Source organism: Pseudorasbora parva, chromosome 6, assembly GCF_024679245.1.
Source record: "Pseudorasbora parva isolate DD20220531a chromosome 6, ASM2467924v1, whole genome shotgun sequence".
NCBI lineage: Eukaryota > Metazoa > Chordata > Actinopteri > Cypriniformes > Gobionidae > Pseudorasbora > Pseudorasbora parva.
In genome coordinates, this window is record NC_090177.1 from 19,106,774 (window position 1) to 19,118,449 (window position 11,676).

The 11,676-nt window shown below is 36.9% G+C and overlaps 1 protein-coding gene across 3 annotated transcripts in view; it reads right to left on the reverse strand.

The window, feature by feature from the left end:
• l1cama (L1 cell adhesion molecule, paralog a) overlaps positions 1-11,676 on the reverse strand; it is an 82,406-nt gene that overhangs the window by 69,727 nt on the left and 1,003 nt on the right. The window lies entirely within an intron of this gene.

An 11,676-nucleotide genomic window follows, 5' to 3' on the forward strand; every position in this document is an offset into this window, starting at 1 on the left:
AAAAAAATGCTATTTATAAACTGAAAAATTTCAAAAACCTGCATATCAATTTCCCAGCAACCAACCAAATTACCCTGGAGATCACCTAGAACACTCTGGCAACCGCACATCAACCCAATGAAAAAAACCTAGCATCTTTAAGGCAAACTTTTGCAAGGACAAGCATCAATTCTCATGCAAAAATCTAGCTTTCTATCTGTCCTTGCCACATGCAAAAAAAAAAAAAAAAACATTCCCTCCCTATCATCGCTCTGCCTATTCTCTCATTCCTTGTGAACCTCCTCCCAGCCCTGTTCCCCTGGCTCTCTTCAAAGCTCATTTCCTGTCCCTCACACTCTTTCTTGATGCACATCTTCATCCTGCACTCATCCGGGAGCCCCACCCAGCCTCTCAGCCCTCAGGTCAACCCATTGTCCACCTGCATAATTACCTCGTTAAGCTTGTTAGCATTGTTTATGACTCTGATCTTTTTCTCTATGAGGTCTCTCCATCTCAGGTTTTCTTCGTCCCCTCAGCTCTCTCATTTTTCACCGTACCCCCAATTTGCTACCATTAGCACTTCAGTTATACATAACTCTCTCCCTCTCTTCTTCCTTTCCTCTCCACTCTTCCATGCCCTTTCATCTTGCTTTGCTCAATCCAAATGTGTGCATGCGGAATAACATCTCTCAAGTTTGTTGTTGTTTATCAGCTCCTTTTTCCCTAAAGTATGCGTTGAGATACAGCACTGACAATTTTGCAGTGGTGCACTGCAGTAACACATCAACATCATAAACACAGGCGTTTGCCCATTTTACATTCAGCCTGAGTTATCTCCTGTCTGCAAAAACGCAGCCTTACAAGACATGCAAGGAGGAGAACGTGAAAGCTGAAATACTGGAGAAATCACCACATGGACGCACACACATACTGCTCGAAGCCAAAGCAAATAGCTGTGATAATGCTTCTAATAAAAACATAATGTGCTAAAAGCAGGATATACAGGAAATAAGATACTCAAGAGCATCTCTGTGAATAAATGTCACACTTTTGCCCCGCTGGAATTTTCTTAATGTGATTTATCAAAGCAGAACCTGTTCCTGGATCAACATTCTGGCTGATACTGGAGGAACTTTGCTATCAGCCAATCAAATTTAGAACTAACATTTTTAAGACTGTTTGAAACAGAGAAAAGCATCCAACCAATATGTTTTGCACACATATTAAACAATGTCACATCATCAGGGCTGCCAACTTTTAAGTTTAGCTTTAAGTGAGAATTATGAAGGTCGGCCCAAAAAAAAAAAAAACAAAAAAAAAAAACCTTGCATCAGTGTATTGTGATTTTTAGTTTGGTAACTAAACAGATTTTCATTGTTTAGTGACATCATGTTAGAATATTAAATGGTAGCCTATAACTACAAAAAAAAAAAAAAAACGTGGGCAAAACGGTCTCTCTTTGTAAACTGTTGCATGCATGCGAGTGCTGACGTATGTTTAATATGGCGAGTAATTTTCTCCGTCATCACTCGGGTATATTCGACAGAAGACGCGAATGAGAACGCGCGTACTGTGAGAAGATCTGTCTCTGTACACCCATCCGAAAGCACGCACTCGTCTCACGGCGCGCAAATATAGAGTTCTCTTTTAAGTCTTGAGCTTGAACGGACAAACTCGTACAAAAAGTATGTCCACATGTCCATCCCCGGACTCCGTCCCCCCGCGTACCCCCCCATTTCCACCCCTGCTACCGCTACTACAGAAATGCTGGTATCGTCACATTTTTATAGATTTAGTATTAATTTGGTACCAAAATTACCGGTACTTGTGACATCACTAATGCGTAATTCTCCACGCATTCCATTGTTAATACTTGTTCCTGTTGCGTGTCCTCGAACTGGCAACGCGTGAGCGTCAAGTTTGAAGAGGAGGGGGCAGGGAAAACAATATTTTGAATTTAGACTGCAATACCCATATAAACCACTAACTGTCATTCTTACATTCAGCACTTTATTGTTTACAAGCTGTTCTATTGATGCCTTTCTGCGATTAAAACTATGATTGAGCGATTACATGGGACATGATTCAGTAAGTTGTACTGTATTTCGCCTGCTGTTTGAGTTTTGTAATAAAATCAACAGGATTTGAAAGCTGAAAGCAGATTTGAAAGTTTGATATCAAAGTAACCTGTCTGTAATCTTGTCTGTCGGTTTTCAGTGTCCTCTTTGCTCTGTGGTTTTTCACTGTGTGAGAAATGGATCTGTTGCGTGAGAACATGTCAATTTTCGTGGTTGAAACACTGAGCAATTACATGAGACATAATTCAGGTTGTAGCCGACTTTATCTTTCAAAATAACTTACGTTTCTTGTTTGTTTATTATTAAATAGCAGGGGAGAGCAAAGGGTTAAAGTACCATTTTTTCAGAAAAGTCCAGTATGGTATACTAAAGACTGATTTTATGAAGCGTTGAGAATACTTTTGTGCAAAAAATTTTTTATTCAACGACTTTATTCAACAATTTCTTCACATCTGTGTCAGTCTCCGACACTGCTGACATAGTAAATACAGTGCAACGCTTTCGAGTTCTACGGCAGAACGTCGGCTCGCTAATCTTTCTCTGCCATTGACAGAAATTTCCATCATTTGAGAGAAAGCGCTTCGCCGCCATTATTGATAGAATTTTCCAGCTTTCCATATTTTCACTGTTATATGGTATGGGGCACTATGACACATCTAAAAGAGCGCTGCATCTCCTAAATTAAACATGTGAGGATTCAGAAACAAGCGATATCATATAAAAATCATATGCTATGTAAAATAACGCAATCAACATTAAACAGCATATGAATCAAAGCTGCCTAATGTTTCTTTTTGTAACATCATCTAAAACGCTTTTCTAAAATGGTGTACGGCTTGGATTAAGAGATACATTAAAGTCATGATGCAAACATTTATTGACATATCATTTATCTCTAATTATAGAATAGGGTTATTATTGTTTGATAGAAATACTGTTGCTACAACCAACAACGGATGTTGATCCAGAAACAAGTTATACTTGGAAAAATCACATGGTCAGGAATGGATGGGTCTGCCAACTTTATCGCTCTGTTTATTCTAAGCACATGCTTGTCTGTCACTTTAAACGCTTGAGCTTGTTACAGCAGACTGTATTCTTATTGGCTGTCAAAAAAATCTTTCTGAAAGCGATTGCAATGATATTGTTTGTCTGAGTCATTCTCGTTATAGTTGTGATAGTTAGTTGTGATATAGTTGTTATTGGTGTGAACTCTGCTATTGTTTAATATTGAGAACAATTTTAAGTAGTCTAAAAATCTTTATCGTTATCATCCTTGGTGTGAACAGGCCTTTAGACAGAACAACACTTTGTCTTTAGTTCTAACCCTATCCCCACCCCTAAACCTACCCTACCCTTAACCTATCCCTAAATTCAGAGAGAAATGACAGGTGAATAACACTAATGTTAAAGCACCTTACCCTGGTTGTAAGCCTAAACTTGTCCTGATTGGTTGATTGGAATGTTTTTCCAGGATCAACAAAGCTTCTACAGGTATATTACAGTGTTTTGTTAGTCAGTCTGCATCTTCTGTTTCTAATATTACAGTGTTTTGTTAGTCTGCTTATTTGTGTGGTAGCAAAAGTGGGTGGTTTAATCAAACATAACTTCACACTTCAACAGAGCATCACATCAACATCAAGACTGCAATTAATGTCTAAATCATTCAAATGTGCACAGTCGCCTTGTCAAAGAAACGACAGCTAAATGTGTGATTCTCAAGATTTTTTTTCTCTTGATTATCATCCATCTGAGCGCTGGCCCTGTGAGAGGGATGTGTTGTAGCTTTTCTTCACCCTTACTCGCCCCACTATCCCCAGGTCTTAACATGCTTCTGGATGGTTGGCGGGTGCAGTGTGAAATAAGACGTCACAGTAGGTGAGATTAAATTAGCGGCGTGCATGGGGATCACACTCACCAGAGCACTGATCCTGAAGTAATGAATATATCATGCCTGACATAACGCTTTTGACTCTGCTAGAACAAACACTCAAAGCCCCAGACCCGTCACACAAACCAGAAAACACCCTCACGGTTATTCCGCTGGAGGACTGAAAAGCACTGGAAAACTGAGCTAGAGTCAAGACCAGAACAATACCAGGGCAAAACTAGACCTATCGAGACCCAGACCATGACTAAACCCATTAAGACACAAAATTTGATTCACACTACACACAGATCCAGATCGAAACTATTAAGATAAACTAACCAGGATAGACTTTTCTAGACACAGACCTGAGTCCAAGAACCAGGTGGTCAATTTTAATAAACAGAAAAAGGGAAAGTGTAAAAAAAAAAAAATCTTGTAAATATTTAAGTATATATTATATTACCATACTAAAGATTATATATCTTTTTCTTTTCTTGTTCATATTTTCGCTAATGAAATTGATTGACAGGAGTCAGAGCAAACTAACAACTTTGAAATAAATTGGTGCGGTCTCCTGTTATAAATACACATCAGCCATGCCTGTTTACAGTTCTGTTCTGTGGGAAGGCTATGAAAAGTGCTCACATCCCCTGCACAGTCGGGAACATTTATATCCACGATCTGCTGTTTTCACTATATTGTCTTCATCGTCACAATACCTGCAGAACTTCTGATGATTCAGCTGTCCAGGTCCACCTTGGACATGGGCTGGTTATATGCAAATGTGGGGAGGCGTAAAGATTAATTATTTCGGGATTCGTTTTTCAGTGGGAGTTTTTCAAGCACAAGATTTACATATGAAGGAGAAAACAATAGTGTTTGAGGCTCATGGTATGTCAGTTCCATGTACAGAACTCTTATTATTCAACTATGCCAATGTAAATACAGTTTTCCATTCTAGGGCACCTTTAAGATGATAAGAGAGGTGCCACCGATATACAGTGCCTGAGCTGAACATCACATTAATCTAGCGGACTATCAGCCAAAACAGCAGATTTTCAATAAATGATGAATAAATTATGTAAAAAAAAATGATTCACTGCAGCTGTCGGCATTTTGTGAAGCTTGATGTAATATAAAATGTTTAGTTTAATTGCAAATTAGCTAGAAGAACAGTGAAATTGCTATTGTGGGAAACACACGACTACTGAGAAGTCAACGTCAATGGGCTACTAAGTACTATACAAGACAACAGAGACTTCTCACAAAGCGGAGATTCACACAGAGTTCACTCATTCATTTGGTCAATAATGTCTCTTTCATGAAAGAGATATTAAGAGGAATGAGGCAAATGTTTGTTGGACAAAGACATGGCTTTATTTGTAGGAAGAGACTGTAGGAGGAGTCTGTAGGAAAAGACTGCACTTGTTTAATCTGCAGCTGCATTTTCTCTTTACATTTTTTTTTACTTTGTCGCTTTACATTGACAGTCACAACCTATGCATTTTAAATAACAAAGCTTGTTAAAAGCGTTTTGAACAACTTCTGCTGTCAAAATTAAGCAGCTGGGCTTCTGAAGAGAAGAAAACCTTCGCCCGAGAGCGGGTTTTGATTTATTGTCAAACTTATGACTGCTTTTTGGTGATTAAATCTAAAGAATTGACTGATTTAAAGTGACCTCTGTCAGCATAAAATAATTTCATCAGCATATTTAGGGCCGGCTCCTTGAGATGGCTGCATTACGCTCTCAATTGCATGATTGGCTTCATTTTGTGAAGCTTTGCATGTGGGGTTTTAAAAAGAATTCAATTCATTCTCAAGAACCCATTACTTTGATTGCAGTCTAGAGAAGTATTTTGCCTGGCAATGCATGAATTAAGATATAGCTTTGAAGAAGCAGGAAAAACATCACTTGGCGAGTGCTGAAAAGAACAATAGAGTGGATTGTTTAAAGCTTGACATCGTTTTCTTTCTTAACGAATGCTTTTACGTGAAAATTGAAGTTTTTCTTTTATACAAGGTTACAAATGACATTCACTCTCTCTCTCTGTTATTTTATAAAAAAAAATGTTTTTTATTTTTATTTTATATAATTAATTAATTTTAAATTATATAAATATTATATATATATATATAAATATTATATAAATATTATATATATATATATATATATATATATATATATATATATATATATATATATATATATATATATATATATATATATATATATATTTATTTTTTTTTTATTTTTTTTTAATAAAGATATATTTTTGGATAATACATAAATAAATCCAGAAACTTCCTCCTGCAAATGTGTCATGATCTCGTGTTAAAGTTGTTAAGTTACAGACACCTTTCCACCTCATTCCGCTCTAACAGGCCAGTTTGGTCATCATGCACTTTTAAAATCAGCCTAATGCATTCTGCCCCCCTCCTCGTCGTCCTCCAGGCTCGTCTGACCGTCTCTGTTCTGCCATTGTCATCCCCCTCCTGTCTGCAAAGAGCTGTTCCAACCACAGCCTCGCCAGCCTCTGCAAATGGGTTTAACTAATGTGTCTGTCTCTCTGTGGAGGTCGACCCGTCAGCAGAGCGGCAGCAGTAGGTTGTAAAGCTTTCGCCACTGCATGGGTACTTAAAACAGGCGTTGCGGGGGGATATTTTGCCCATCATGCGTGCGGGAGCAGGATGTGCCAGCGACACCGAGGCCCTGAGGCGATAACAGGTGGCTGTGAAGACTCGCGGGCTGTGCTGTTTCTCCCCAGAGCTCCTCTGTAACCGGCATTACCACAACAGATGCTCTGCATCTGAGAGCTGCGTTTCTAGTGTTATTCTTGCATGGTGCTATGATGGTGATTTGGATGTCAAAACAGAAGCCATTAAGTCAAGTCACTTTGATTTATACAGTGCTTTATACAATATAGATTGTTTCATAGCAACTTCACACTAATAAACAGGAAAATTAAAGAAACAATGACGCAAACTTCCAACATGAGACAATTTCAAATTCTACTGTAAAGCAGCTCTAAAAAGACAATAGTGTCATATATTCAGCTCAGTGTTTGTTCAGTTCAGTTCAATAACCGTATTATGAAACAAGTTTAATTCAGCTATAAGCAGAAGATAATAGTATCGTTATTCAGCTTGAGTCAGTTCAGTTTATGGCAAAAGCAATCAATTATAAAGCAGCTCTACAGAAATCATCCAGCTCAGTTCAGTTAAACTTTTATTCTCATCTGATAGTGCCAGTGCAGTAAAATTACAAAAAATGTATGGCCAGGTTTACTGAACAGGGTAAATTAGCTTAAGAGTGCAATCCATAGACTGTAAAAAAATATGGACGTAGTGTCCGTGACGTCAACCATAGGATTCCGATAAGCCGTTCTGAAGTACAAAGTAGAGACTCTTGATAGCGAGTCATCGCATGTCACACCTGGATGACAGAAAATTGGCAAAGAGGCGGGCGTGGGCGGAGCTTAGGTGACGCAATGACTATAGACAGCAGATAAATGGCTATCCACCGGTCACTTAAAGTAACCACACCCTTAATTATGCAGAACTTCAAGGCTTAATATAATGTAAACGAATGAGTTATAAAAAAAAATTCACCCCCCTCACAGTAGTAATGAAGGGCAAAATTAGCCATATAGACCAAAACCACAATTTGTACCAGGCTGTAAACATGTTTTTTTCTGCTGTAAAGTTGAGAATTTTAACATGGGGCTCAATGAGATTCTGCTCCCTTCTGGAGCCTGCCTCTAGTGGCCAGTTGAGGAATAGCAGTTTACATTACTTCCGTATTGGCTTCAAGAGAGATCGCGGAAGGTTGCCGCTTGGTGCAATCCTACAAATAAGCAAAGAGCAAAAATAAAATAAAATAAAATAAAATAAAATGCGCAACTTAGTGTCTGGTTAAACCAAATAAATCAACTTTTTGATGATATTCTAATTATATGACCAGCACCTGTAATTGTAGGGAGGGGCTTGATGTTGTTCATCGGGAACTGACTGAATCATTGGATCATTGTTTTTTGCTATTACTGTGATCTCATGCGAGTCGGGTTGTCCCACCCTCACACTGAAAATCACGTCATCAGAGAAGAGATGTCATTGCACGGTCGGGAAGTTATTTTAATAATAAAAAATTACCAGAGTACATTCATTTTAATAAAAAGAATAATGTGCACAGATAAATAATTTATAATAAACACTGCAATATTCCATAGAAAATAAGATGGTGGTTTCAGTTAATTTATTGGGACTTTTAACCCCAACTAAGCAAGCCAAACATCAGGTTTCTTGAGAGAAACCAAGCTCAGTCAGTTCTCCTCAAATGAAGGAACATGGGATGATTTTTGAATCCAGCCTGCATTCACAGGTCAGATTGGTGGACTGGTACTATTCAAAAAATTGCATCCAGCTCCTGAGCCTTGAAGATTGGGAAACAACATGACAGCATAAGGTGGAAATGCAATAGTTGTAATCTGTCCAGCAGGTCAAAACGAAGGCCATCAAAGAAGAATGATGTCTTTTTTTCGTAGTCCTTCTTTTAACAGATTCCTCCCCGCTCCTATCCCTTCCCTCGTTGACCTTGCACCCACCCTCTCTCTCTCTCTCTCTGCATGTGTGTGGACCTCCTCAGACAGCATAAGTGCACATATATTATCGGCCTGCGCAACTGCTTCGCCTGTCAAATGTGACTCCACCCTCTTTCCTTTCTTTCATCCCTCCTAAATCTCTCCAGCTCGTCCATCCATCTGTGCCCACAGCTCAATTAAAGCCTCTGCCTCTGAGGAGGAGATTTTGCAGAGGCAGATCATATTTTCTGTGCGCACAGACTGATGGTATGGCACAGTAAAAGTAAGATCACCTACAGTATGATGGATGTGGAGCAGAGAATGGATATCACTCCACACTCTCATGGCCGAAGCACCTGTTTGCAGTCTACAGACACCTTGTCGATAATCAATTCCGAGTGATTTATCATAGAAAGACACAAGTCATTGTCTGTCAGCGACAGGCAACTAGTCAGAATATGGTATTAGCATGGTATTATTTGAAGAATGGTTTCATTATACCATAATCAGCTCTACACATGAAAAAGAAATTAACATGGTAATTGTTTTTTAATACTACAATATAATAATTACATTATATTATTTACATTAAAAAATGAAAAACATGGTTTCATTATACCATAATCTGCTTAACACCTAACATGGTTGTTTTCTAATATAATATAATTCATATAATATATGTATTTAAATGTATATATAATCAATATAATATAATAAATATCATAACTCAAACAATAAAGATGAATTAATATATATATATATATATATATATATATATATATATATATATATATATATATATATATATACTTAGTACTTTTTTTGTAAGGGTAAATCAAAAGGTTTCATAATACAACAAAATTTGGATTACCTTGAAATACCACATAAATATAATGGTTTAGAATATGGTCATTATTATAAGCAGCTCTCCTTGCAAAAAAAAATAACACTGTAACTGTTTTTATAATATAGTAAATGTATATGATATATAATCACTGACAACTGATACCAGCACAGTGCTTTCTTTGTACGGGTAAAAGAAAATATTTAATTATACAACAAAATCATGGTATTTCAATGGTATCATTTAAAGTGCTTTTGAATATGACAATCATTGATCCATGATTTAAAAACCATGTTTTATGAACATTGCAATCACTGCACCATGGTTTTTCCATAGTACTTTTTTGTAAGGATAAATGAAAAATTGTACAACAACATCATGGTATATGACAATACTTCTGAAATACCATGTAAATAACATGATTAATGAATATAATAAATCGCTATAAGACTTTTATACTTAAATGTATGGCAACAATATCATAGTAATAGCAGGGCTCGACATTAACGCTTGTTCGGGAGAAGTGGGTTTTTTGGAGGGACAAGTGAAAAAGAATTTTACTTGCCCGACGGACAAGAGCCTGAAAACAAAAAATAACTAGCAAATCACCAAAATGCACGAATGATTGTGCATTTACTTAGTGTAAGTGGCGATCGATAGTGGTGGTTAAAAATATATAATGAACGATAGGTCGCGCTGTTGACGGTCGTGCACCCCCTCGAGGAGAAATTACAACACTAGAGCGTTTTAGCGGTCTCCTGAATAGCATCACAACTGAAAATGACACTGCTTTCATATGACAGTTTCATAAACAATTAATCAACATTCACTTACATTTACATTCACTTAAAGTCACTTACATTTTAGATGCAATATTAAGTGCTTTTGTTCGATTTCAGCAGCGAAAATTGTTCACACACAGCAGAACCGTAACGCGTCTCACACAACAAGTGTGTTAAAGACCGATTCAGTGTTTGAAATGAATCGTTTGAATGAACGACTCAGTGACTCACTCATTAAGACGGTCACCTGCTGCCACCTACTGGAGGTTTAGCTTCATGTTTAAACATACTTTCCAACATTTCTTATGTGTCTATTCAAAACTACAAATCTCAAAACATTATTTAATGCAGTTGTAATTTTTCAGTGTAAATTATTTAATTTTATTGTTAACAGCCCTTATAGTGTCTTAATTTAATTTAATGTATTGATCAAATTTAACAATATAAAATAAAACCTGAAGCATAGCCTATATTTAATAAGATTAGGGGGAAACGCACTTTATAAAAGCTAAAAATATCACAAATTTGAAATGATTTAATAAAAAAAATAAAAATAAAAATTCACAAATATGCAGATTTAAACATGTCAAAGCTGATTGAACACTGGTGAGAATATTGCTTCAGAATAAATTATAGTTACAACACACACACACGCAAAATTAAAAAAATATTGAATTTTTTTCCGGACAAGCACATTTTTTACTCGGACAAGTGAATGAACGATTTACTTGTCCAAAGGACAAGCGCATGAACATGCTTAATGTCAAGCCCTTGTAATAGGCCTATACTAAAAACATAATAACTGTACTAGTACCAAAGTACTTGTATTGTAAGAGTAAAAATAACAATTTCATGATACAATCCCAATATTATTTGAAGTATATAGAGTACAATGAAAATCCAAAGGTTATGAATATAATAATAGACATACAATATAAGCATTTTACCATTGTTCTACTACAGTACTTTTGTTGCTAGAGTAAAGAATAATAATAATTTGATGACAATTTCATAATAGAATCATGGTATTCTTTAAAGTACAGTCTATGAGTACCAGGGAATACCATGGGTGCCATGCATATAATAATGAATATATATTTTGAATATATAGTCTCTGTGCATGGTAGTACTTTTTTTGTTCAAGCATGAAGGAGAGTTCGGTTTAATTTAATGACAAGAGTTTATGTAGTGCAGTATGCCATAAACTTTGCTAACAGAGCTAATAATTTTTCAACCTGAGCACCGTGATCGAGACCCACCCTGAATCAAACGTGCTGGCGTGCTGCCAGGTGAGGGTGTCTGCATTTAGGAAACGGCAAATAAATGCAGGCCCCACCCAATGCTCAATGCTCACATATATTTGCTATTGCCGCCTGGCCCATCAAAGCATTATTATTTGTTTTCTGTAACGCACACACCATCACAGCACTGCGGACCACCAATACTCTCAACACCACTATACTCTCACGGGTGATTAACACAATTATACAGCCCAGGAAACCGATGGGGGAGGGAGGACCAACCATATAGATAATGCATGTATTAT